General features: G+C 37.9%; 2 long non-coding RNA genes across 2 annotated transcripts in view; both read left to right on the forward strand.

Moving 5' to 3' along the window:
• Nucleotides 1-1,437: 1,437 nt before the first annotated feature.
• Nucleotides 1,438-11,547, forward strand: LOC102156736. The gene is made up of 4 exons (XR_005361649.1): nt 1,438-1,515; nt 6,535-6,597; nt 7,340-7,421; nt 11,402-11,547. It is a non-coding gene; the product is annotated as an uncharacterized LOC102156736 (long non-coding RNA).
• A 9,081-nt stretch (nt 11,548-20,628) lies between these two features.
• The window catches only part of LOC111096887, a 35,296-nt gene continuing 29,186 nt past the window's right edge, over nt 20,629-26,738 (forward strand). The window contains exon 1 of the long non-coding RNA XR_005361652.1: nt 20,629-20,898. This is a non-coding gene — a long non-coding RNA (uncharacterized LOC111096887). The remainder of the gene's footprint in view (nt 20,899-26,738) is intronic.

The following is a 26,738-nucleotide window of genomic DNA, read 5'->3' on the forward strand; positions in this document are numbered from 1 at the left end:
CCAACAATTAGGCACCAAGAAAGTGGACTGAAGAAAACACTGACTCACAGAGTTTGTTAAAATTACTTTGCCTTTTGTATTTGCTCTGCATGGGGTCCAGGTCTTTCCTAATAAGGCATTTGCTCTCCTGTAAAGAGCCTTACTGAAGTGAGAGGAATGAAGTGACCAAAAGGAGAAGGCTGAGAGTGTTTTGCTGGAAAGATGGCTTATCTTGTAAGTTGTTCCCAAGAGGGCCCCTGGCGTGGGAGCAGGGAAGCGCTTTGCCGTTTTTTGTACACTGATTGGAATGAGAAACCTTTCCGGTCAGTGTGTCCTGAAAATAACATGTTTGATGTGGAATAGTGTCAAAGATATGTGACCCCTAAAAAGCCTACTTGTCTCAATACTTGAGCCATGTTTTCAATCAAGAATTGCTACCTTGAGTTTCTTCTGTACCTCTCACAGTGGAGACCTCCCTGCAAGCATCCCTTATAAAAGAGGCTTCTCCCTTTCCATGGCTCTCTTTCCTGAACAGAAACTCATTTGTTTTGTCTCCAATGTACCAGAAAGAAAGAAATATATTTTTCACTTGCTGAATGGATTAATCCAACTATTTTCTGGGTTTGTTTTAGAGCTGAGCTGGCAGTTGATTCTCACAGGAGACGCGATTGGCAGTTAAATCAATTTTAAATTAGATATTTGTCATGCTTTGGCCTGCTCATAAAATTAAAAAAAAAAAGGAAGGAAGGAAGGAAGGAAGGAAGGAAGGAAGGAAGGAAGGAAGGAAGGAAGGAAGGAAGCTTAAAGGTCAAATCTATCAGGACCAAGATCTGCTTGCCTTTGGAATTAATAGAAGACGATTGGTGGTCCTTCGCCTGCTCACCTGAATTGCTACTAAGATGCACAATTTTGGTTTTATTCTTTGTTGTCCCTCATCTTCCTCTACACTTTTCTACTATGTCTCTTCTTTCTCCCTCTTGCTTCCTATTTTCCTTTGCTCACTGACTCATATCTTGTACTTTTTACATCCTCTGACTTTTCTCACTCAATATTGTATGCTTCAGATTTGAAGCAGGGTGAGAAGCAGGTGAGAGATAATGCATTTGTTAAAAGAGGGCATTCATGTCAATTCTCCGTCTTTGTTCACTTTCAAGTCAGCTCTGTCACAGCTTCCCCCTGAGCACCCAGCTTTCCTATGCTCTTTATTTCCCTCTTCGTTTTCGTTGTTTTTCTCTTGTTCCTGTTTGTCTATCTCTCCAATTTCCTCTGCTTCCTTTCCAGAGGGAACAAAAATAGCTCTTGAGTACTGAATAAATGCTAAATATAATACTTAGCCTTTTAAAGTATGTCATGTAATCATAACTGGAATCCTAAATGATAAATGAGTCTCTTACCATTGGACAAGTGAGGAATCAGGTGTCTTGCCCGAGTGAGGGTGTAGGTAGAATCAGGATTCCACTCTACAGTGCCCCATTCGTTGCTGTCTTCACAGATGGATTCTCATCTTCCGTATTCTTGCTGACTACAGGTTTGAAGGTCTGAGAACCCCGGGGGCCTGTTTTTTTCAGTTTAAAATCTGAATCCCTGGGGCTTGAGACCTTGATACTTGGCTCAAACTTCCTCTTAGTATGATTGTGGTAAGGGTGTGCTAAGGGCTATGGATGGTGCAGCCACTTTGGAAAATTGTTTTCAGTTCCTCAAAATGTTAAACAAAGAGTTACCATTTGGCCCAGCAATTTCATTCTTAGGTATATACCCAAGAAAAATGAAAACGCATGTATATATAATAACTTGAACATAACTGTTTATGGAAGTGTGACCTGTAATTGCTAAAGCACGGAAATGCCATAAATGTCCATCACCTGATGAATGGATAAACAAATGTAGTATATCCATACAATGGGATATTATTCAGCAATAAAAACAAATGAAGTACTGATACATGGTACAATATTGATGAACCTTAAAAGCATTATGCTAAGTGAAAGAAGCCAATTAGCAAAAACACATATTGCTTGGATACATCTATTAGAAATGTTCAGAATAGACAAATCCATAGACAGTAGATTAGTGGTTGCTTGGGGCTGGGGTGGGGAAGAGATGGGGGTTTGGGAAATTACTGGTAATGCATATGGGGTTTCTTCTTGGGGTGTTAAAAAGGTCCTAAAATTAGATTGTGGTGGTGATTACACAACTTTGTGAATATGCTAAAAACCAGAGCTGAACAAAAAATATATTGAGAGAAGGAAACCTCCTCTAAGTAAATTACAGTGTTAAGGGTGCAAAATAAATAAGTATGGCATAATCTTTACACCAGAGGGAAAGAAGAAAAATAATAATCCATACATATTTATATGAAAAAAATGCCAATGCACCAATTTAGTTAACTGGACAAAAGTTATGAACAAGTAAGCCAAAAAACAGGGAATATACATAGGGGAAATATTCACTTGTGGTGTTAATTGAAGAGATACAACTTAAAGCAGCAATAAAAAATACTTTTCTTTTTAAATAATCAACCAGAAAGCTTGAATTCTAATACTCTGTGCTGGCAAAGGTGTGGGGAAACTGGCACTTTCATGCACAGCTGGTATGAGTTATATCAATACCCTTTTGAAAAGCAATTTAGAAACATATATCAAAGACTATGAAAATGTTCATACCAATTGACCTGATACTTGTTGGTACTCTATCGTAAAGAAATTATTTGAAGTATGGAAAAACTATTTGAGAAAGTAGAGAAAAAAAATTTTTTAAAGATTTTATTTATTTATTCATGGGAGACAGAGAGAGAGAGAGAGAGAGAGAGAGAGATTGGCAGAGACCCAGGCAGAGGGAGAAGCAGGCTCCATGCAGGGAGCCTGACATGGGACTTGTTCCCGGGTCTCCAGGATCAGGCCCTGGGCTCAAGGTGGCACTAAACCGCTGAACCACCCTGGGCACCCGAGAAAAGAAATATTTATTGGATCCCTACCAGGTGCTAGGCTCTTTACATATCTTATCTCTTTTAATTCTCTCAATAACCTCAGTAGGCATTGTATTCTTTGCTTCATTTACAAACAAATAAACTAAGTCTGTACAGTGGGGCTCTTGTCCACACAGCTTGTAAGACACAGAGCAGAGTTTTGATCTCAGATGATCCCGTTCCAAACCCACTGGGCAGTAGGGAGCAATGATAGTTTTCCTGGGGGCAAGAACAGTCCTCATGGAAGCAGAGGAGCTTAAGGAGTCTACACTTCCTTTAGAACAGTTTATCCACCTATCAAATAAAGGGGAGGGATGCACTAAAAGGTCGCCAGGATTTGTCTAAGTTCTGGGCTTTTATTTATTTATTGTTGTGAATAACCCTCAGAAAAGACAAGTACAGAGGTGAGTAAGAATCATACAGAAAATACTAGACTCCCTTCATTTTTCCATCTTTAGGACTTTTGTTTAGGATGATCATCCTTTGTTTTGGATTTTTATTTTGAATATATTGGAGTTTTCATAATCAAGATTAGCTCCTTAGTGTGTTTGAGTGCCTATATGTTGAATGAATATAGTGTAGTTACCAGAAGTGCAGGCTATATGTATGGAAGTTCCCTATACCACTCTTGAAGTTTTCATTCTTGTTTAAATTGATGTCAAAATAATAAGTTATTTAAAAGTTAATTTCCAAAAAGCAACTGGAAAAAATGCTTCAAAAGTTATGTTAACAAGGATAGTAGGATAATAGAGAAAAATGGTTGTTAGACTGTCAGGTGGGGAAAAAAAGCAGTCTATAAACATTAATATACAATATTACTATAATTGTATGCAAAAATACAAAAACCAGTGATTGATGTAAAAAGTGAAAGGGAATATAATAAAATGTGAATATCTTGGGATGCTAAAACTAATAGATACTTATATTCTACCTTTTTCTATTTTCCAAGTGTTCTAGAGTAAGTGTTATTTATTTTCACCAACATATCTCGGCAATGTCACTTCTCATTACTTTTTCTTGAGTTTTTCTTTTTCCCTTTTAGATTTACTTTTTAAAAAAAACTGATGTTGACCCTTTAAAGTTCCTTCAATAAGCATCTATTGGGAGGCCAAATGGGTTTTTTTTTGGGGGGGGGGGTATTTTTATATGTCCAAACATATCTTTATTTCCCTCCTCATTGAAAAAAAAAATCATTAACATAAGTACATGGTTGGAAAGGGATGGCTACTTTAATGCAGTACCTTTGCCTTCTGTATCTAGCATTGCAAATAAGAAACTTATTGCTCAGTTTTGTCTCATTTCTCTGTATATAAATGATCTTTCTTCTCTGCTAAGTTTTTTTTCTTTATTTTTTGATGATCTGGAGTTCTCTATTCCCTACTTCTGGAAGTACTATTATTGAAGCATCTAAATCTATCCTTTATTTCTCCTAACTTCTCTTTCAAATTTTGTCCCATTACATTCTTATACCACATTCAGAGGATCTTCTGAATACTACCTTCCATTTTACTAATTTTCTTTTACACAGTCATGTCAGAGATTCCTCATTGTTTTGATATTGGTCCTATTTTCAATTCCAAAAAATTCAATTTCCTTCTTTTTTATATCCATCTGTCCTTGAGTCATATCTATTGGCTCTTATTTTATGATTAATTGTTCTGTATTACAAGATTATTACTTCTTTTGATATCTGAGAATCTTAACTATATTATTTCAAAGTTATTTTTAAATTGCTCTCTATATTCATTTAGTTGAGATTGAATTCATCATCATTATTGAATACACTGACTGTTGAATATTAATTTTTTCATGTGCCTTAGAATTTTAGTTTGTAAATTCATCTTATATGAATGTCAGCCTAGCTCTTATAATTTATAATTTCTTTTTTTTAATATTTATTCATGATAGAGAGAGAGAGAGAGAGAGAGAGATTGGCAGAGACACAGGCAGAGGGAGAAGCAGGCTCCATGCCTGGAGCCCGACGCGGGACTAGATCCCGAGACTCCAGGATCACGCCCTGGGCCAAAGACAGGTGCCAAACCGCTGAGCCACCCAGGGATCTCCTAGCTCTTATTTCTCATAGTGAGCCTACATTTTGTCCCTTGTCACGTGTGGGACACTATGTTCTTCATTATCCAATAAAAGTCAAATTTCTTTGGTCTTTTCTAGTCCCAAAGTCTGGTAGGCCCTTGCCTTCTTCCCCTGATTGTTGTTTTGCTTCTTATTATCTATACGTATGCAGTCCATATAATATATAAATAATATCTAAGTATCTATAAAATATAAACCTATATATAATATGTTTCTATTTTTTACATTGTTTTATTGTTTTAAGAACAGCTGTGCCTTTTAAATGTACACACATACAAATCTATTGTTTCTAAGTCTTTGGAGCAGAGGAGTGTGACTTTTAAAGCTCCACCTTGATTGGAAATGCATTTATTATTTCTTCTTTTCTTTTGGTTTCTTATTATGAGACACCTAAAAAATACATGAAGGCTCAAAAAATACTGTATTCACTCATATACCAGTGGTAAGATAAAACATGTTAATTTTTTACTATATTTGTCTCAGATCTTTCTTTTATTTTTAAAAATGTAAACTATTACAGATGATGTTGAAATCCCTTCATTCTTTCCCCCTCTTCTTCCAAAGTGATGATTACTTTATACATGACGTTTATCATTCCTGTGTGTTTAAGATACATGTATGTAACAGAATTTCCTACACATAAACATGTATGTCCTTGTTAGTTTGACAATGATATCCTAATGTGCTCTCATGTTTAAAATTTTGCATGAATAAATTATTCCATATAAATGCAAAACTCTTACTGTGACTTGAGTTTCTAGATTCAGTATCATATGTGAGTTTCATGGCGCATATTTCCCTAATGCAGAACTGTTAAGTTGTTTTCACTTTGCTGGTATTACAAATGGAGCTAAGAAAATCATCCCTGAGCATGTCCCTTGCACTTATGTGTGTGAGCTTCTGTAGGATGAAATTCAAGAAGCAGATTTGCTGAGTATTGACATGTTTAACTTAAATGTTGCAATGACTCCACAAAGTAGTTGTACTCTCGTAGAATCCCACAGTTATGTGCTAGGGTTCCCAGTACTCCACATATTCATCATCATTTGGTGTTATCAGATATTACATTTCGCCATTCTGCTGTGAATTAAACATTTTCTACTTATTTGGAATTTTCCTGATTTCCAGTCAGGTTGGGCATTTTTTCATCTATTTAATTGTTGGTCAAGTTTCTCCCTCTGGTGAATTGTTTTTACATGCACTTCACTCATTTTTCTGTTAAATTTTTATCCTTACTTTTAATTCTATATTTTGTATTTATATATTCTGCATACAAATTCTTTGTCAGTGTTATAGTCAATAGTGCCACATATTGATATACAGTTCTCCTTTCTTAGCACATGAATGATTGAATTTCCTGGCCTCCTTGGTATTGGGTGGGACCATTCAACTAGTTCTGCCAAGTGAATTCTGAATAGAAGTTGTGTGGGTCACTTATAAAGAGGTTAGAGCATTTACCTGCCAGTATAAACTTCAAAACTTTCTCTCTCTCTCTCCAGCATGGTTCTTGGTATTGGTCAAGATGTGGGTGCTCCCACTGCCTGGATCTCTGTGTAACTATAGTGAGTAGCATTCCCTGCTGACTATAACATGACCATGATATAAACCTTCATTGTTTTAAGCCACTGAAAGTTTGCAGCTATTGTTATGTCATAATCTAGTCTATCCTAATTTACAGAATTCATTATATGTGTTGCAAATAACTTCTTTCCATCTGCATCACACTTAAAGTTCTAATTTTAATGTAATCAAATTTGTCAATCTTTTCCTTTATGATTTGCCTTTTAAAATTGTACTTTGCAAATTATTTTCTCTTTGAAGTCATAGTTTCATCTGAAAAGTTTTAATGATTTCATTTTTTGGAATCTATTCTTGTGTATGATATAAGGTAAGGCATTAGTTTAATTTTAATTTTATATGTAAGTGACCAACTTTATAACTTCCATTGATGGAATAACTTAACTTTTCCCCTTTTGCTTTGTAAGGCCACCTGATCCACATCAAGTTTCCTTAAATGCTTGGACATGTCTCTGAGCCACTCCACTCTCCATTTGTCAATTTTGCACCATTACCATGCTGTCTTAAACATTTTTCTAGTGAAAGTCTCTGAATGATAAATCCTTTCTGTTTTTGACTGAAAATGTTTTCTTTTGTTTTTAGTTGTGAATAATTTAGCTATTATGTAGGATTTTAGTTTGGCAGTTATTTTACATCAGCACATTAAAAATATTAGTGCATTTTCTTTCGTACCCTATTGTTGGTATGGAATAGTCTTTTCTCACTTCTATTGCTATTGCCTTGTAGGTAATCTGTCTTTTCTATCTGGTTGCTTCAAAGATTTGGTCTTTGTCTTTGGTGCTCTGCAAATTCACAACAATATGGGCAGGTATGATTAATTTTTATTTATTTGTTAAAAGTTATTGTGAAGCATAAATTTGAGTATTTATTATGTTCTTGATTCTAGAAAATTTTGAAACATTTTCACCATTCTCTTGTTCTTTTACCACTGCAATCAAGTAAATGCTAAGCCTCTCTTTCTATCTTCCATGTCTCTCAATTTCGTTTATGTACATGTATTTTTTGTCATTAATTATCAATCTGCACTACATTTTGGAAATATTCTTATTTCTCATGTTACTAACTTCTCTTCATATACTTCTTTTCTATCATTTAAACTGTACTTCAATAACTTAAAATTTTTTTTCTTAATTTTTTCCAAATGTTGGTTTCTTTTCATGCTTTCTTGCTTTCTTTACTTGACTTTTACTTATTTTTGTATGCTTTTAGTATAGTCATTTTATAAGTCATATTATTATCTAATTATCTCAAGTTCTTAAGAGTTCCAAGCTTGTTGTTTGTCATATTTGCAAACTTTCACTCATGCCAGACTGTTCTTTCAATATTTTGTCATTTTTAATAGCAGTGTATCCTACCTTAGGATAGGTTTTTATTCCCCTGAGAATCCTTTATACCTGTGGATGGATTTCCAGAGTGATTTTTGTTTGCACTTTTCAAGTGACCCCAGAGTATCACTAACCATGGAATGATTTTACTACTATTTTCTAGATTTATGGTTTTCTAGATCAAGGAGGTTTTAAATCTCAAACACCTGCCAGACAATGTGACATATTTACAAATTACCAGGAGAGACTCCATTCTCTGGCAAGCTGTCTTACCATGTCTGTATATCTCTGGTAATTTTTTCCCCCATTCCCTCCTTTAATTAAGGATGCAAGCCTTTTTGGACTCTGGATATGTTCAGATGGTCTTTGTTTTAATTTCCTGTTTTATACAGTTCCAAGGCATCAGCATCCATCTCTGGAAGGCCAATAGGAATTATCTCCCTAATATAATTAGAGGCACACTCTGTACACATTCTACCATTTTTCCTTTCCCTAATGGTTTTCAGTCATCCTCCTGATTCTGGCATTGTCCATTCTCACGTATGGCTTCAAAAGAACGTGTGAACATTTGAAATATGCCATATTTTATCTAGCCTTTCTGTATTTTTTTATTAGATAGATTTATAGATTATACTGTCCATCAATTTCCTGGAACTGTAAGTAATTATTCAATATTTTAAAACCACATATTTAAGATGATAAAAGAAGAGAAATCCCATTTTGTGTTTATTATAAAACAAAGCAAAAAGAATCAAATGTCCCTAGACTACATGTATCTGACTGTATTTATCTTTCATAAAAGTCAACCAGATATAGTTAAGCTACTTAATTTCCTACTGTTAAAGAATTTCCAAAGCTTTGATTTTACCAGTAGGAAGACACTGTCTAGAATATCAAATAGTCACTGAATCTCACTCTATACTGATACTGCCTAGATTGAATTTTAAGACCTCCCACTTAGAAGTTATGTAATCTTGGACGAGTAACTTAGTACGTAGGAATAAAAATCGTATCTATCCCAAAATATTGTTGGAAGAAATAAATGAAATAAGAAAGTAATATATTTAGTCCAGTGTCTAGTCATAGAGAGCACTGGTAGAAGTAAGTGGTGCTCGTAGTAGTAGTGGTAGTAGTAATATAGAAGTAGTATCTGGTCACCAAACCTCCAGACAATCTGGAAGAACCAACTATATTTGATTCAGAAGCAGTTCTTTCATGATACCAACATTTTCTACACATTTTTACAGAAATCTTAGCTGTCATGGTGAGGAATAAGATTAAAGTACTTGCTTTAGCATCCTTTTTAAAGCTAAGTTAAAACTCTAACTCACTACACATGTGACTCTAGAATTTTCTTTTTATTATTTAAATTAATTAGCATTAGGAGTAAACATTGTGAATGTCACCTGGCACCTTGTGGGCATAAGCCAGTTTCCTTCTTCTCTTTATTATTACTTATACTGGCACAAATCTAGGTCTGTATTTTCAATTAGGTATAAAGAAGGAAGTTAGTAAATACATTTGAGCTACTCAAAACTAATCACTATTTGATTATTTGATCATAAAGAAGGCCTTTCATGAAGAAATTAGGCCAATCCTCCAGAGAGTGGTCACCACATTTTCTTGGCCATTCTATATACAGCACAGTTGGGAACTGTTCACATAAAAGCCTTGGCGAGTAGCTTTGTCTAGTGGTCTGGAGCTGATTCTGATACTAGAAGAGTTATAAACCAGTATTGTACATGCCAGGCTACTCAGCATAAGTCAGCAAATGTACCTACTATTCTAGAAGCTGAGATAAAAAATCTTGGCCAATAACCCATATCGGTTTTTGTATTTTATCTCATGGATGAAGTTGATTTCAGTAGATTTCATCTCAAAATACTTTGTAAAGTTCCCACTTTTATCTCACATATTCTGGTGCAACTAGAATATCTCTTTCCCAATTCCTTGCAATACTGAATTATAGATACCTTTGGGAAGGGAATAATGACAGTTTAAACAAATGTCATGTCCAAAATTAAATCTCATTATTTTTAAAAAAAAATCATCTGAAAAGAATGCTGTGTACAATATGCAACTCAGATCCACTTTAAATTTTGGAAATCTTTCCTGCATGGAGTCTGGAAAAATCTATTATCTGAAAATTTTAAGTATTCTTCTGCCTCTTGGAAAGGAGCCTGACTTAAAGTTTGAGGCAGTGTATCCTTTTGACCCGGGATAACCTTGCCCAAAAAGATTTACGTAAGCAACTGAAGTGCAAATACCTTTCCTGGAATGGACATGTTTGAATCGACGTGCTTTTAAGGAGATAAACTGATTTTCAGAACAATAAAACTTAAAATTAATGGAAACAACAACGTGTTTCTGGAAATTGTTTCATTTAGAGGAATATTTCTTTCTTAAGTATGTATTTTGATTATACTGCCTGGCCTTTAGGCTCAAGACTATGTGTTTATGTTGTTGAATTGCCCTTTCTACAATGCTGGCCATGAGTAATCAAGCCCAAAGGAAATTAATAAAGAATTGACTTACACTTTATTACCAGTAAGCTGTCTTGCTTTCTGGAGGAACTTGGCATGAGCAGCTACTTCAACCATGCCGATTAATGCAGAATAAGATCCAATATATATCACCCCATAGTATAATCTTTACACCATTTATTCCATCCTACTATTTCTTAACACTTTCTTCAATTCTATTTTTCTTTTGTTAAGATAAAATAATTTCTATAAACCCAAAAGTGATAGAAATTTACCATGTAAAGTCTCAAAGAGGTGTGATTCCAGGGCCCAGAATCCTTTTGTCTTACAGCTCTGGTATCCTTAACATGTGGCTCCCAAGTTACCATGTGCATCTACATCAAGTTGTGCAGAAAAAAAATCATGGAGGCTGAAGCACAGGATATTTTTATTGCCAGACATTGAAGTAGTATACATTACTTCCACTCAGAATCTACTGGTTAAAAGCTAGTCATAAGAGGATCCCTGGGTGGCTCAGCGGTTTGGCGCCTGCCTTTGGCCTAGGGCACGATCCTGGGGTCCGGGGATCGAGTCCCGCGTTGGGCTTCCGGCATGGAGCCTGCTTCTCCCTCCTCCTGTGTCTCTGCCTCTCTCTCTCTCTCTCTGTGTCTATCATAAATAAATAAATAAATCTTAAAAAAAAAAAAAAGCTAGTCATAAGACATAGATTTAGTAGAGGCTAGAAAACATACTCCAACTGCCTGCCCAGGAAGGAAAGTGGGTTTGGTGAACAGCTGGCCAGTGTTAAATAACACTATCTTTGCTTTATCAATCGATTTTTTTAAATTAGAAGTTTACAGTTGTTCATGGGAAGCTACAGTTCTCATTTCTAGCTTCTTGCAAGCTGACAGAAGTGCAGGATTTTCATATTCTAGAAGTCAGAGGAGTTAATTTGCATGCAGAAGTTCCTTACAGCTACATGTGTGCTTTGGTCTTTACAGTCACCCACTGTAATCAGGAGTCAAGACCAAAAATCAGAGAGAGAATTGGAAGCATGATCCTCACCACATGTTAGTGGAAGAGTAAAGAAGGAAGCCAAAATTGAATCACCAAAGCTCAACCTGAATTTGGCCATCAGCCTCTAACACATGAGGTATGATAGATTCAGAAATAATTGAATCATTACAAACAAACCTCAGTTCTCTCCAGATAGACTGAGATGATCATTTATCACTTAATACTTGTAAATTCATCAGAACTTTATTCTGGATCTCTGTCTATTTCTACTCTTGGACAATTTTTTTCCTGCAAAAGTCAGTTTTCATAACTATATGGAGCTTCCCATCAATAGAACTGAGTTCACTGAGGCTGGGTCATACAAATTTCAGAGCACAGATAGGCTAGTAAGGCATTACAGTATTAATTGGAAGGGGACGCCTGAGTGGCTCAATGGTTGAGTGTCTGCCTTTGGCTCAAGGCGTGATGGAGTCCCACATCAGGCTCTCTGCAGGGAGCCTACTTCTCTCTCTGCCTATGTCTCTGCCTCTCTCTATGTCTCTCATGAATAAATAAGTAAAATCTTAAAAAAAAAACATAAAGATTTAAAAGGCCATTCTAATTGAGGTCTCATTGACTGTGGAGCCTGAGGTACATCCCATTGGTACTATCTGACATGTGGTTTTCAGCTACACCTTCTGACAACTTTTTACAAATGAAATATACAATACAACTCCTTTTCTTGTAAAGGAGGCACTTGGAATTTTTATACACATTAATAATGTCTAGAGACAGATATTAAATATTTTAAATGACTGAGAGAGGTTAATTTATACATTTGAGTTTAATTCTTATCTTCTTAAACTTAACAAAGCACTTTGATAGGATTTGTGGAACGATGAAGAAAGACTAGTAATGATTAAGTAGCCCAGGTAACTTTAGTGATGTTGTGGGAGGAGATAAGAAATCATACACCTATTTATCAAAGGGTTCAAAGGTTCAGTTATGCAAAATGAATGAGTTCTGGAGATCTAATGTACAGTGTGGTGATTGTAATTAATATTGTATCAAACGGTTGAGATTTGCTAAGAGGTGATCTTAAGTGTTCTTGTTGAAAAAAATAACAAGTCTATAGGGGATGGTTATGTTAATTAACTTGATTATGTAATCACTTTACAATGTATATATATATCAAAACATCACATTGTATACCTTAAAGGTCTATAATTTTTATGTGTCAATTATACCTCAATAAAGCTAGAAAAAATGTATACATTTAACTAAAACACATGGCATAATAGTGCTGAAAGAGAAATATAGACAAGGTATAATGGCAGCATAGGAGATAAATGTGTTAATTCTCATTAGATGATATCTAAGAGGACTCATAGAAGAAGTGCTATGTGAATTGGGTCTTGAAAGAAGATTGATTGGCTCATGATGGTGGAGATGTTGCAAGAGAGCTTATGTGAGCAAAGGCACAGAAATAAGCCATTTCGTATGTTTGGGAAGTAGAGAGTAATCTGATTTCATGGAAGTAGTTCAGTTGTTATTCAATAAATAGAGTGCCTATTATGTGTCAGATATTTTTATAGGTACTTGAGATACATTAATGAACAAAACAGATGAAATCAAAACAAAACAAAAATACTGTGATCTCTTCATGGGTAGGAGCATAGACAGAGTAAGAGAAAGCAAGGAGATGAACAAAAAGGTTGCAGCCAGTACAGAGAAGGCCTAGAATCCTTTGCTAATAAGCCAAAGGGACTGAATTTAAAACATAGATTTGGAAGTCCTTGCATGCACACATGTGAGAACAAAAGCCTTTGGGTGAATGTCTTTACATAGAGAGAGGACACTGCAGGAGAAGACTTTGAGGAATGCCAATATTATATGATGAGGAGAACGGAGGAGCCAATGGAGTAGACTAAAAGGAATGGTCACAGCATAAGGTTTCTGAAAGGAAGAGACAGCACCTGCCTTTTCACCACCAGATCTGCAAAAGTAAAAATTGCTTCTCTTCTCCCTCCCTGCTTCCAGTGGCTTTGGCAGAAGCTGACTTTCCTCTATGAAGGCCAGATTGCTTTGTGGCTGTTTGTTTCTGATAACACTCCTCTCACTTTACTGCTTCAGGCCCTGCTGTCCTGCTCTGGGTAGTCCCTGGCTGCCTCAGCACCCTCGGCTGGCTCTCTTAGCCTCCCCACAGGGTTACTTTGCTTTACTAAAATTCACTTCATTAAAATTAAACCCTGCAGTATGCTGTTGCCTACTGTGACCATGATTGAAGGAAAAATTAAATGCTTTAAAGAGACCGTTCTTGATATTGTAAGTGGTTAGAGTGGGGAAGCTGGACCCAGGTAGGAGTCAATCAGCCAAGAGTAAGTAGAAATATTAAAGCTGTGAGTGGAGATGTTTTTTTGGTGACTAGGAAGGTGGGTGCCTGGGTGGCTCAGTCAGTTAAGGTCTGCCTTGAGTCAGGTCATGATCAAGGTCCTGGGATGGAGCCCCTCCATCAACCTCCCCACTCAGCAGGAGTCTGCTTCTCCCTGCCTCTACTTGCAATGTTCTCTCTCTCTCTTTTTCTCTATTAAAAAATAACTTAAATTTAAAAAAAAAAACTAGGAGGGTAAATGGAAGGAAAAAATAGCATGATGTGAAGAAGAAAGGGCAAGGGAAGGTTTTTTAAATTCATTTTAGGATGGGAAAGAATTTAGCCTATTAAGATGTTCAGCGGAATGAGCCAGTAGGAAAGGAAAGAATAGAAACCTAGGTCTCAAAGATAATAATCAATGGATAATAATTATTCCAGAGAAATCAGACCCAGGAGCACTAGTTAAAACCTATGAGAGAAATAGGGGTTTATTCTGAGATAGGGAAGAAAACTGTGAAGTCAGGGGCAGAAAGAGATGGAATTGGTAACAGTAAAGACCTGAGAAGGGCTGTATAAGAGGGCCCTGCTTTTCTGTGCAACAATAATGTCTGTGAAGATGCTCTTAGGAGACTGTTCAAGGCTTGAGAGAAATGAAAAAAGAGAATTAGTTAGAATGTTGTAGAGCTTGATTTTATTCCATACAATGGTGTTGGGTAAGAGACTGAAAACTCCGCTTTTCTATCCTTGATCTGGCAACAGTGAGTAGAATGGGTTACCGAAAATGGAAACACTATTGGTGAAAATTGCAGTCATCTAGAGCAAGCGTTACTTGAGGGTCTGGCCTGGGCGGAGATGAGTGAGGCTGAATGAGGATGCTGCAGAAGGTTAACTAGTGCCTTTATTGACTGCTCTGTGCTTGACTCTATAGGAGGCACAATAGGGATTTCACAAACAGTAGAAAATATACTATATATTTAGTATATAGCCCAAGTTTGCTGGGAAAGCACAGATAATATGACAATGACCCAAGTAAAGGAAAGACTATTGAACCAGGAGACAGACCCAGATTCGAATCCCCACATGCCATGAAGTCAGTGACAGATTCTGTGTAATTTATTACCCCATTTGTATCAGAGCTTCCTTGTTTGACCAATGAAGGAGTCATTTGTCTCCTTGATTTCTAAATACCATTTTTGAATAAGAAAACCAAGGCTCCTTGGAAAAAATGACTGATGCTAGATCCAGGGCAGGTAGAACAGAAGATGAGCTTGGAGCATCTTGCAGCACCAACAAGGAAATAGATGGGTATGTGTCAAAAGACCCTAGCAGCCAACCTAAAAGAGCTCCCAATGGTTGGAGTTGGAGCAATTTTATCAACAAAATAAATAACAGTCTTGGATTATAACCCCAAATATAAAATAAATATACATGAGGACATTTTGATAAGATAAATGATTGAATAAAACATATGGGGGAGAAGAGTCAAATCTTTCTTACAGAAAAATTTCAAATAATATACATAGATGCTCCCCCCTCCAAAACATGAAGATCAACTTCCCTCCCCACCCAGACACATCCTGGGAAGGTCTAGGCTTAGTGACTCACTTCCAAAGAATAGAATTGAATAGGGAAAAGGAAAATAGTAATTTTACACAGGAGAAGTCTGGCAAAACTGACATTAACTAAGGGTTGAAGATTAGTAGCACAGTAATGTCATGTGGTCATCAGGGATCACAATATAATATGGTAAGCAGGGCACTTTGCCTCTGTTATCTTCCCCCAAACACCTAACCCCAGGCTAGTCATGAGAAAGACATCAAACAAACTCAGTGGAGGACATGTTATAGGATCCCTTGCCAGTACTCCTAAGGAATGTCAAGTTCATTAGACAAAAATCAAACAAAACAAAACTGAAACTGATGTAACATTGTAGGTCACCTATACTTCATTGAAAAAAAAAAAAAAAGGATGAGAAACTGTCACAAATTAGAGGAGAAACTGGAGAAACATGACAACTAAATGCAATGTGCTATTCTGGATGGAATCCCAGAACAGAAAGAGGACCTTAATGGGAAAACAGATGAAATTCAAATAAAGCCTGGAGTTTAGTTAATTAAAAAAAAAATTGATGGTCTCTAAAGTCTCTTCCAGCTGGTAGCTATAAGAATAGCATTTATTATCTAATTGCTTCGTAACTGCACTCAGATTGCTTACCAAGTGCCAAGAACACACGAGGTAAGGCAACCATTAAGGCAGGCTGGAAGGCTTTAATCAACTGGTTTTTTTCTCTTCTAACTTCCTGTAGTTGTATGTTACAGTGATGTAGTATGTGGTGAGCACAAAACCATTTTTGAGGCAGTAAAGCAGTGTTTTGGTGAAAGTCTCTTGTCTATTACTTTCCCAAACCAGCTCTCACCCGGTGCCCTAGTGAGGACAACCTCAAGTGACCCGGCGGGTTCCCCCCACTGCAGCCCTCAGTGTTTGATTCCCCTGAGCCTTGCCACCCACCACCCAAGGCAGCCCTCCGTGAAACTGTCTCTATGGAGATGGTCGTGGTGGCAAGGCTACCTTTGGCTCGTTTGATTTTCCTGGACAGGTTCTTTGCTTAAAAAAGTTTATGAAGCCCCAGTGTGAAATCATGCTGGCTCTGATTCATGACATTTTCCTGAGACTTTATAACGTTTCTTTTTTCTAAATAAGCAATTTCAGGTCAGGTAAAAATGTGAGTAAATCATGCCTGGCTCTTGTTCCAGATGTATCAATTTCTGTTCATTCCCGGGTCCCCCCCCCCCCTTTCATGGCTTTGGGGCAATAAAAATAAGCAATGCCTCCACTCTGGAGCCTTTCGGAGTACACCGTATATAAACGGTATACCGTGCAGGGAGCAATATTTCCCTACCTTGGTCATTACCGACCTTCGCGTTTTCTCTGGCAATTATCTGAAACAGAGCAAGAACGTGGAGTAACGATTTTGGCACACTTAAGACCCTGGGAGGATCAAAGAAGCTGGTGTGACAGTTCATGAAACGGGGAGGAAGCAAACCGTCCCCCACTGCCAATACTAACACAGCCCTGTACTTGAGAGTCTGGGAGAGTCCAGTTGCCAAGTGTCTGCCTGCATTTTCTTTGAGGGGGCTGAGCTCAGAACAGGTCAGGAAAATTATGGCTTTTATCAGCAGACTCTGTGGCTCTCCTTGAGGATGGCCAAAGTCTCACTCAGTGCTGCTAACGGCAGCACATGTGGTCTTTTCAAGAAAGGACATGAATATTTTCATGAACTGGGGGGAAAGGTGCCCACACGAGACTTCGCTTATTAGAGATACTAGGGCAAGGCTGAAAGCAGTGAGATGTTTGTAAAGAAATTAAGGGTGAGAGCTGTGGAGCCAGATTGCGTGGGTTTGAACCTTGGTCCTTTCAAATAGTGTTCTGTATGACTTAAGCAAATTCCCTACCCCTGTGCCTCAGTTCCCTCATCAGCAAAATGAAAATAGTAGTAAAATCTGGGCATCTGGGTGGCTCAGTGGTTGAGTGTCTGCCTTTGGCTCAAATCATGCTCCTGGGGTCCTGGGATCGAGTCCCACACCAGGTTCCCCGCATGAAGCTTGCTTCTCCCTCTGCCCATGTTTCTGCCTCTCGCTCTGTCTCTCAAGAATGAATGAATGAATGAATTTTTTTAGAAGCAATAAAATCAAAATCACAGGATTGTCCCACCAATGAATAGATGTGAAACACTTATAGAACAGTATCTGGGACAGCCCGGGTGGCTCAGCAGTTTAGTGCCTGCTTTCAGCCCGCGGCATGATCCTAGAGACCCGGGATTGAGTCCCAGTCAGGCTCCCTGCATGGAGCTTGCTTCTCCCTCTGCCTGTGTCTCTGCCTCTCTCTCTCTCTCTCTCTCTCTGTCTTTCATGAATGGATGAATAAAATTTAAAAAAATAGAACACTATCTGGCACATAGCAAATCCTCAATACAGGTCAGCTGCTATTATTTTAATTTTAATCATCATTATTCTGGAAAGAAAGCAATCAGGTTTTGTGATGTCCCAGGAGTGGCTTTTTCAGACTTAGTGAGTCCTCCCAAGATCTTCACCGAGGGCTTAAAATGTACTAAGCATTGTGTTAAGCAACTGTAGATAATTCAAGAACAAACAAGTCCAATTATTTGCCTTTATATTCCAGAGTTAGAAATAGGAAAAGTCTGCACACAGGGGGACACTGCGTGATAGAGCGCTCTCTCCACTGGTGTGGCACTGATTATAAAGTACTTTCAGATTTCAGAAAGAGAAGTGAATTGCCCAGTAAGTGGGATGGGGCACTCTTTATAAAGGAGGTAGCACTTGACCAGAATTTGAGTTATAGGTAGGATTTGGGGGTTTTAATGGTGGAGATTGCCATGGTGTGGGTGGCAGGCAGGTGCGGTAGGCGTAGAGGACTCAAGGCAGACGAAATGACAGAAGAGGTATTTGAGAGACAGGCATTAAACCAGAGTTTCTTGGTGGAAAGTTTCCAAAGGTAAAAAGGGGTGTCAGTGGAGGGCCTGGAATAGATATAGCCAAAGGAGTTTGCATTTTTACTTCATTAAGAAATTGGGACTTTGGGGCTCCTTGGTGGCTTGGTCAGTTAAGCATCTGCTTTTGGCTCAGTTCATGATACCAGAGTCCTAGGATCCAGCCCCACATCTGGCTCCCTGATCAGAGGGAGTCTGTTTCTCCCTTCCCCTACCTCTCCCCATGCTTGTGCTTTCTGTCTTTCAAATAAATAAAATCTTTAAAAAATAAAAGTCAATTAAAAAAAAAGAAATTGGGCCTGTTTAGGGACAAATCGGAATGCTAGAATTTTGGAGTAGAGGTGTGCTGTAGAAACTCATTCTGAGAGAATATCCTGACTGATCACTGACACTTTCTTACACAACACAAAAAGATATTTCTATCATCTATCATTGTCTCCAACACATATTTTTTTAAAAAGAACTTTAAAAATTAACAAAATATCTTAACAAAACACTAATTCCTCAAAGATTATGTGTTATGAGGTTACAATTGCAGAGTACTTTTACCAAAGGCTTATAGAGCACGTTATCATTAATCTCAATCATTTTTATAACAAAAGGGATTTGCCAACTGAGATTTCTTTTTTAAGAAGAGTCTCTTTCCCATAACTCCATGTACTTTATTAACATAGTGCTGGCACTCGGATCTGTGTAACTACACACAAAATATTTCTTATGCAACAGTTTTGGTCAAAAGGCCAAGTTATTTCAATTATGCAAATATATGAAAAGAAACCTTAATAAAATAGGTTTTTCTAATATTCCTTGAAATTAAACTCAAAACTTCACTCCAAGTGTTAGTCACAAATTCTACAAACAGAATATTTTGAAGAGGCCCAAATACTGAATCTACATTCTCTTTGGGATACTAAGCCACTTGAATTTTCGGTCCATTCTTTCCTTTTTTTTTTCTTTTTTTTTTTTTTATTGGTGTTCAATTTACCAACATACAGAATAACCCCCAGTGCCCGTCACCCAATCACTCCCACCCCCCACCCTCCTCCCCTTCTACCACCCCTAGTTCGTTTCCCAGAGTTAGCAGTCTTTACGTTATGTCTCCCTTTCTGATATTTCCCACACATATATAAATAATAGTGAAAGTGAATATAAGGGAAGGGAGAAGAAATGTGTGGGAAATATCAGAAAGGTCCATTCTTTTCTGTTTCAAAAGCTGTTTTAAAAGCTCTTCCATCTTCTCACCCTCCTTTCTTCCCTTTCCTTCTTTCCATCAATAAACATTTAATGAGTACCCCTTCTCTGCCAGTTATTGTACCAGATGCTTCCATATGAGTTTCCATCATGTAGGTGTTTTTATTTGTTTGTTTTTCCTGTGAAAGCTTCACTGTCAGTAATGATAGAGAAAAAACCCTACATCAAACACGACTTCAGTTGTTTCGTGAAGTTCTCTTGTAAAAAAAGCTCAGTCCTTCATTAGGGAGAGATGATTGCAAAGATTTTCAGGGATTCTCTGGGTACTCTTTAGCCCCTTATAATTTCCTTTTTCAGTGCACATGACCCTCCAAACAGAAGCTCTGGGTCATAGTGACCTTTGAGGTTAATCAGGATTCTTCAGAACTGGATTCTGGTTATGATTCCTACATGACCCAAAAGTAAGCCAGTAACTCAATCTATCTGACCTTTGGTTTCTTAAACTGATATTGTATTAATAATACTTGCTGCATGCTGCAGAAGAATTAAGGCATGTATGTGGACAAAGTATTTGGAGCTCCTTAGATGAAAAAAATTGTATGAATTATTAAATAAAAATAATAGAAATGGTAATAAAGCCAAGATGGAAGAATATTGTGCTGTTTACTTCTTCCTCAATGGAGTTTTTCCACACCCTTAAAGGAGCTAAGAATTAATAGTTTTTTAAAGGGACAACTGACAACTGGCAAGTAGACCATTAAACAAAAGTGATATAATTTTGTGTAGCCTACTAGTTATTAAAGAGAGCATTTCATAGTAGAAAAGCAGCACCTAAAAGTTATCAGAAGATAATGTGGTGCCATGGAGAGAATGCAGACTTCCATGCACAGCTGTGAGATAATAATAACTCAGGTTCCATGTCTATAAAACAAGGAAGTTTGACTACAGAATTTGTAAGATCCTTTTCAACACAAAAGGTCTTGCATTCTTGGAACCTCTTAATGCTAACCCCTAGCGTAAATTTCCAACCACTAACTTGAAAGTTTTTAGAATCTAAAATAACCATAATTTCTGCTGTTTTGGTCTAGCCCACTCCAAAACTCACACCTTTCGATGGGTTAGCCAGAGAACACAGTGTTTTCCCAGGGTTCTTTGTTCTCAGTAGAATTATGCTCCGGTTCAACTTTCTCTAGTTTACTTGCTCCACATTTTACTGAAATTTGGCATCCAACAGCTCAATGAAACATTGCACCACAATTGAGAGTTCAAGACCATTTATTATCTAGGGCCCTCTCAAATTTATTCCCAAAGAATGAGAATCTGAGAGCAGCTGAAAGAACACTCCTAAACCTGAACTCCTCTTTCCAGAGGCAGCTGAATTCAAGTGCGGGAGGCTGGTCATCTTGTCTGTCATCAGGAGAGTATATGGCCAGGTATGCTGCAATTCTCAAATAATATCACCATTTGTATTTAGATGAAATCAGACTGAAATGAACAAAGAATTCTGAATAATACTTTCTCATGCTGTTGTTTTAAGGTTTTAATTTAATGTATATAAAGTTTCTGAGCCGCACGAGGTACTAGTAGTTTGCGGTCATTATCAAGGGATACCTTAATTTATTGGGTCAACTCTCATCATACCCATCCCCCACTCTAAGCCTTACCAAAGCAGAAACCTCAGTTTCTCCATAGTTATTATGCTTTCAATTGCCACCAGGCCATTGCATATGCTGTTCCTTTTGCCTGTCCCAACACTTCACTCCATTCCCTTTAACTAACTCCTTCCTACTCAACATTTTTAATATCAAAATTCATTCATAAATTCAACAAATATTTACTTAGCACCTACTATGTCCAGGGAACTGCTTTATGATGCTGTGAATACATCAAGAAACAAATCAGACCAAAACCCAGTCATGTGTTCTCCCTAACATGCCTTGTAATTACCAGATGCTCCTCTGGTAATGTTCTTTTTTATCCCCATGTGACTGCTTGCTCCCTGGGAGGGAGGACCATGCCTTTCATAGAAACACAGCACCAAGCAAATGTCTGGCACTCAAAATTGAGCAAATAAATCACTAAGTAAATAAAATTAAGAAGAACCAAGAATAAGTGGAAACAGGAAAGGGACAACACTTAAGCTATGTTATTAGACCATTAATTATAACAGAGCATGAGGAAAAGAGAATATTCAGGCCCTGACCAATTGAACCCTAGAAGCTTTCTGCTGATCATTATAGATTTTATTCTCAAAAATCACAATTCTCTTAAAGGTAAATTATACATTTGTTTGATTCCAGCACACACTTAAAATTTCCCCTGAGTTTGCATGTTTTTTTTCCAAAAGGGGAAAAAGCATTCTTTAAGATGTTTGCAAGGAAGCATTTCAAAGAGACCCATGAAAAGTGTGGCATTTGCAGAAGAGGAGCATGGAAAGAATTATGGAAAGAGAAGGAAACTTAAAAAGCAGGAAGAAAAAATACTAAGAAAGATGCACTATAGAGGAAAGATACTGACAGTTTAAGAACATAAAAGCAGCAGAAACCATGCAAGTAGTAAATACGATTGTCATAAGTTATTCCTGAAATTGCTTTATTTGATTCATTCAACAGCTCTGTAAGCTGCGTAAGGGGAGTATTTTCCTTCCCATGTTATAAATAAGGAAACTATGGTTCAGCACTTGCCTGACAATTACATGGCCAGTAATCAATGATCTCTGATTTATTGTCTAAGAATTTTCCCATGAAAAGGGGAAGATAAGATCTTAAAACAAAGATAAGTATAAAGAGCAAGCAGTGCTCAATAAATGCTGATGGAATGGGAAACAGACATAGAACAGGAAACAGAGGTTGAAGACATGAATTTCAACTTCAATGAAAGTGATTTCTCACAAATAACTAAGCATTTTCAGGACATTGGCTCCTGACACCGATAGTTAGTGCAAGAAATTAGTATTCTTAGTCTATAAATGAAAGGATTGGTGAGCAGTAAATCAGTCAATAATTTGAGCACAGTATCAGCCACAGTGCAGGTGGGAAACAGCACACTCAAAGGGCAAAGAGAATTTAAGCAAGTAATGGATTTACAGAGATGGAGGCTGGAAGAACAACCCATGCACTGGCCATAGTGGGAAATGACTCCTACCCCAGACTGAAAGGGAACATGAACCTCGGTGAGAGCTGCAGCCAGGAGAGAGGGCTACTTGACAGGAGCCAAGGTCTTTGGGTCTCTGATAGAATAATGTAGCCATGGCCATAATGGTGGGGAGAGGGAGGCTGTGCTAAAAACCCTCTTCTCTGAAAACATAAAATCAAGAAATAAGGACGAGAAGAAGATGAAGAGAAGAAGGATTGCACTACTTCTACGGGATATAAAAAAGGAAGACAAAAAAAAAAGGAAGAGAAAGCATTTTCAAAGGTGTATGAATTTAGAAAATGGAATTTCCCAAACTGTATATGTATACATATATGGTTTGTTTGTTTATCTTTTAAATTTCCCTCCATTCATTCTGCAGCAGTGTAATGAGCCCATGAGGGCAGACATTTAGAACCCCTGGGATGGATGTGAGAACAACACAAAACTCCTGCTCCAAAGGAAATCACAGTCTCCTGAGGAAGAAGATATGCAAGTGAACAATGCAAGCAACAATAACAACAACAAATATGTCATGTTATAAAAGAAGTACACACACAATACCATGATGCGAAGATGGCAAGCACAACTCTGCTAGTGGTGAAAGGAGGGCTGGAGAGGGCTTGCCATTGGGGGTGATAGTCTTCTTTGCCAATTTGAATGCCTTTAATGCCTTTTTGTTGTCTGATTGCTGAGGCTAGGACTTCCAGTACTATGTTGAACAGCAGTGGTGAGAGTGGACATCCCTGTCTTGCTCCTGATCTTAGGGGAAAGGCTCCTAGTGCTTCCCCATTGAGAATGATATTTGCTGTGGGCTTTTCATAGATGGCTTTTAAGATGTCGAGGAATGTTCCCTCTATCCCTACACTCTGAAGAGTTTTGATCAGGAATGGATGCTGTATTTTGTCAAATGTTTTCTCTGCATCCAATGAGAGGATCATATGGTTCTTGGTTTTTCTCTTGCTGATATGATGAATCACATTGATTGTTTTACGGGTGTTGAACCAGCCTTGTGTCCCAGGGATAAATCCTACTTGGTCATGGTGAATAATTTTCTTAATGTATTGTTGGATCCTATTGGCCAGTATCTTGTTGAGAATTTTTGCATCCATGTTCATCAGGGATATTGGTCTGTAATTCTCCTTTTTGATGGGGTCTTTGTCTGGCTTTGGAATTAAGGTGATGCTGGCTTCATAGAACGAATTTGGAAGTACTCCATCTCTTTCTATCTTTCCAAACAGCTTTAGGAGAATAGGTATGATTTCTTCTTTAAACGTTTGATAAAATTCCCCTGGGAAGCCATCTGGCCCTGGACTCTTGTGTCTTGGGAGGTTTTTGATCACTGCTTCAATTTCCTCCCTGGTTATTGGCCTGTTCAGGTTTTCTATTTCATCCTGTTCCAGTTTTGGTAGTTTGTGGCTTTCCAGGAATGCGTCCATTTCTTCTAGATTGCCTAATTTATTGGCGTATAGCTGTTCATAATATGTTTTTAAAATCGTTTGTATTTCCTTGGTGTTGGTAGTGATCTCTCCTTTCTCATTCATGATTTTATTAATTTGAGTCTTCTCTCTCTTCTTTTTAATAAGGCTGGCTAATGGTTTATCTATCTTATTAATTCTTTCAAAGAACCAACTCCTGGTTCTGTTGATCTGTTCCACAGTTCTTCTGGTCTCGATTTCGTTGAGTTCTGCTCGAATCTTTATTAACTCCCTTCTTCTCTTGGGTGTAGGATCTATTGCTGTTTTTTCTCTAGCTCCTTTATGTGTAAGGTTAGTTTTTGTATTTGAGTTCTTTCCAGTTTTTGAATGGATGCTTGTATTGCGATGTATTTCCCCCTTAGGACTGCTTTTGCTGCATCCCAAAGATTTTGAACGGTTGTATCTTCATTCTCATTAGTTTCCATGAATCTTTTTTATTCTTCCTTAATTTCCTGGTTGACCCTTTTATCTTTTAGCAGGATGGTCCTTAACCTCCACGTGTTTGAGGTCCTTCCAAACTTCTTGTTGTGATTTAGTTCTAATTTCAAGGCATTATGGTCCGAGAATATGCAGGGGACAATCCCAATCCTTTGGTATCGGTTCAGACCCGATTTGTGTCCCAATATGTGGTCTATTCTGGAGAAAGTTCCATGTGCGCTTGAGAAGAATGTGTATTCAGTTGAGTTTGGATGTAAAGTTCTGTAGATATCTGTGAAATCCATCTGGTCCAGTGTATCATTTAAAGCTCTCGTTTCTTTGGAGATGTTGTGCTTAGAAGACCTTGATAGAAGCGCGAACTCTTCTCACTGTTGCATTCCAGCTGGTCTCTCTTTAAATCTCAGGCCGAATTCATAGATTTTCAGGATAATTTGAAGGTTTTCTAGGTAGTTTGGTGGAGACAGGTGATTTGGAGACCCTACTCTTCCGCCATCTTGCTCCTCCCCCCTGGGGGTGATAGTCAAACTCCATTTTGAAGTAGCAATTCTGAAGCAGACCTGTGGACAAAGGCATTCTAAGTCGAGAGAGTGTTCTATGCACAGAGATAGGACTCAAAAGGGCATAATGACTTGGGAAACTGGGATAACTTGACAAGGCTTAAGTTCAGATACATGGCACTGTGCTAAAGACCATGAACTATATTCCATAAATGAGGGCAAGCCACTGGAAATTTGAAAGCAACAAAGTGATGTCATTAGGTACAGAAACCAGCAAGTCTGTTACTGAACTTTGCTTCTAATTTAGGGACTGGAAAGGAAGCAATGAAGGGAGGAAAAAAGAACAGTAGACTATAAGTTTGTTTTCACTAAATTTCTATTTTTTAGATCATGTTTTCACATGTCTGTTGTATCTGTTTGATAAAGAAAGGCTATTGTGATCTGAGATCAGGAGAAGGGAAAGTCAGTGTGAAAGATGGAATGTATTGTCACACTGGTGTCTTTGGTTTATAGATATCTTGAATCAGGATGCAGGTGAAGGGGATCTGCTCAGGCATTGATCTGCAAAGGACCTTACCATTCAGGCGATTTCCCTCTGATTTTCCTTCTCCATGTGGCCAGCCCACTGAGGAAGGGAAAGGGAAAGGAACCCTCATCCTCTACCCAGTGCACCATTGGCAGTGCTGAGAAATGGAGCTGGGAACTTTGAGAGGCAAACCAGAACCCCTCACTTCTTTCTGTTATTCCTGACAACAGATGGAACAAAGGCCAACCCTCACCTCCTGTGGTCACTGCTGCTACTCAACTGGGAACCTCCTCCCCAGTAGCTACAGATTTTCCTAATCATTCATCTTAACTAAACCTGACACTGAGTTCTACTGCCTCTCACGAGAAAGGCCTTGGGAGGCTATAAACCTATGTGGTTGGGAAAAGAATGTACTGCACTGAATGGGGAAGGAATGGAGCTACAGATTTCTGACTTTCACAGTTTGTCTGCCTGTGGAGACTGTGCTGCAATGTGCTCTTGAAATCATTTGGGTGGGCCTTGTTTCTGAGGAAATAAAGAGGCCCCAGAACCTCCCAAGTGAGTGAAAGAATGATTTCCAGATAGTCAAGTGGAGCAGCCTCTGGCTACATGAGCTGGATGTGCTTGGCAGTTATTCCATGTGGCTGGCCAGTATCCTGAGGTTAGCAAAGCAGAAGGCAAATCTTTGGGGAGCTCAAAGACATGTGCACGCGCCAGTATTTTTGACAAATGCTCAGTTAATTGTTGTCTGTGATTCTTCTCCTGAGACACAAACTGTGTATACCGGGCACCAAGAACTACCTCCTCCCACCTTCCTAAACCTAGGGGGAATCTTCATAATTACGGACATTTGGGCCAAGTGTCTACCCCACAGGAAATGGACAGATCAGCTCCCAGGGGTTAAAGAATGATGCAGGGCATGGGAAAGTAGAGAAATCTCCTGGGTGACAAGGAAGACAAACTCACATAAGTAAATCCAAAGAGTTTATCTACCAACATGAGAAACTCAGAATTTCTTATAAGAATATGAAGGAAATGATGATCAGAAAAGACTTGGGTAAATTGCTGAGAAATCTGGATCATCAGCCCATAACTGGTAAATAATTTAGTATTTGGAAACCTCAACATTCCAGGATGGAATTCAATTTGGGATGAGTTACTGGAAATCATGGCATATACAGTGAATTCAAAAACAAATTATG

Source organism: Canis lupus, chromosome 7 (genome assembly GCF_011100685.1).
Source record: "Canis lupus familiaris isolate Mischka breed German Shepherd chromosome 7, alternate assembly UU_Cfam_GSD_1.0, whole genome shotgun sequence".
In the NCBI taxonomy this organism is placed as follows: domain Eukaryota; kingdom Metazoa; phylum Chordata; class Mammalia; order Carnivora; family Canidae; genus Canis; species Canis lupus.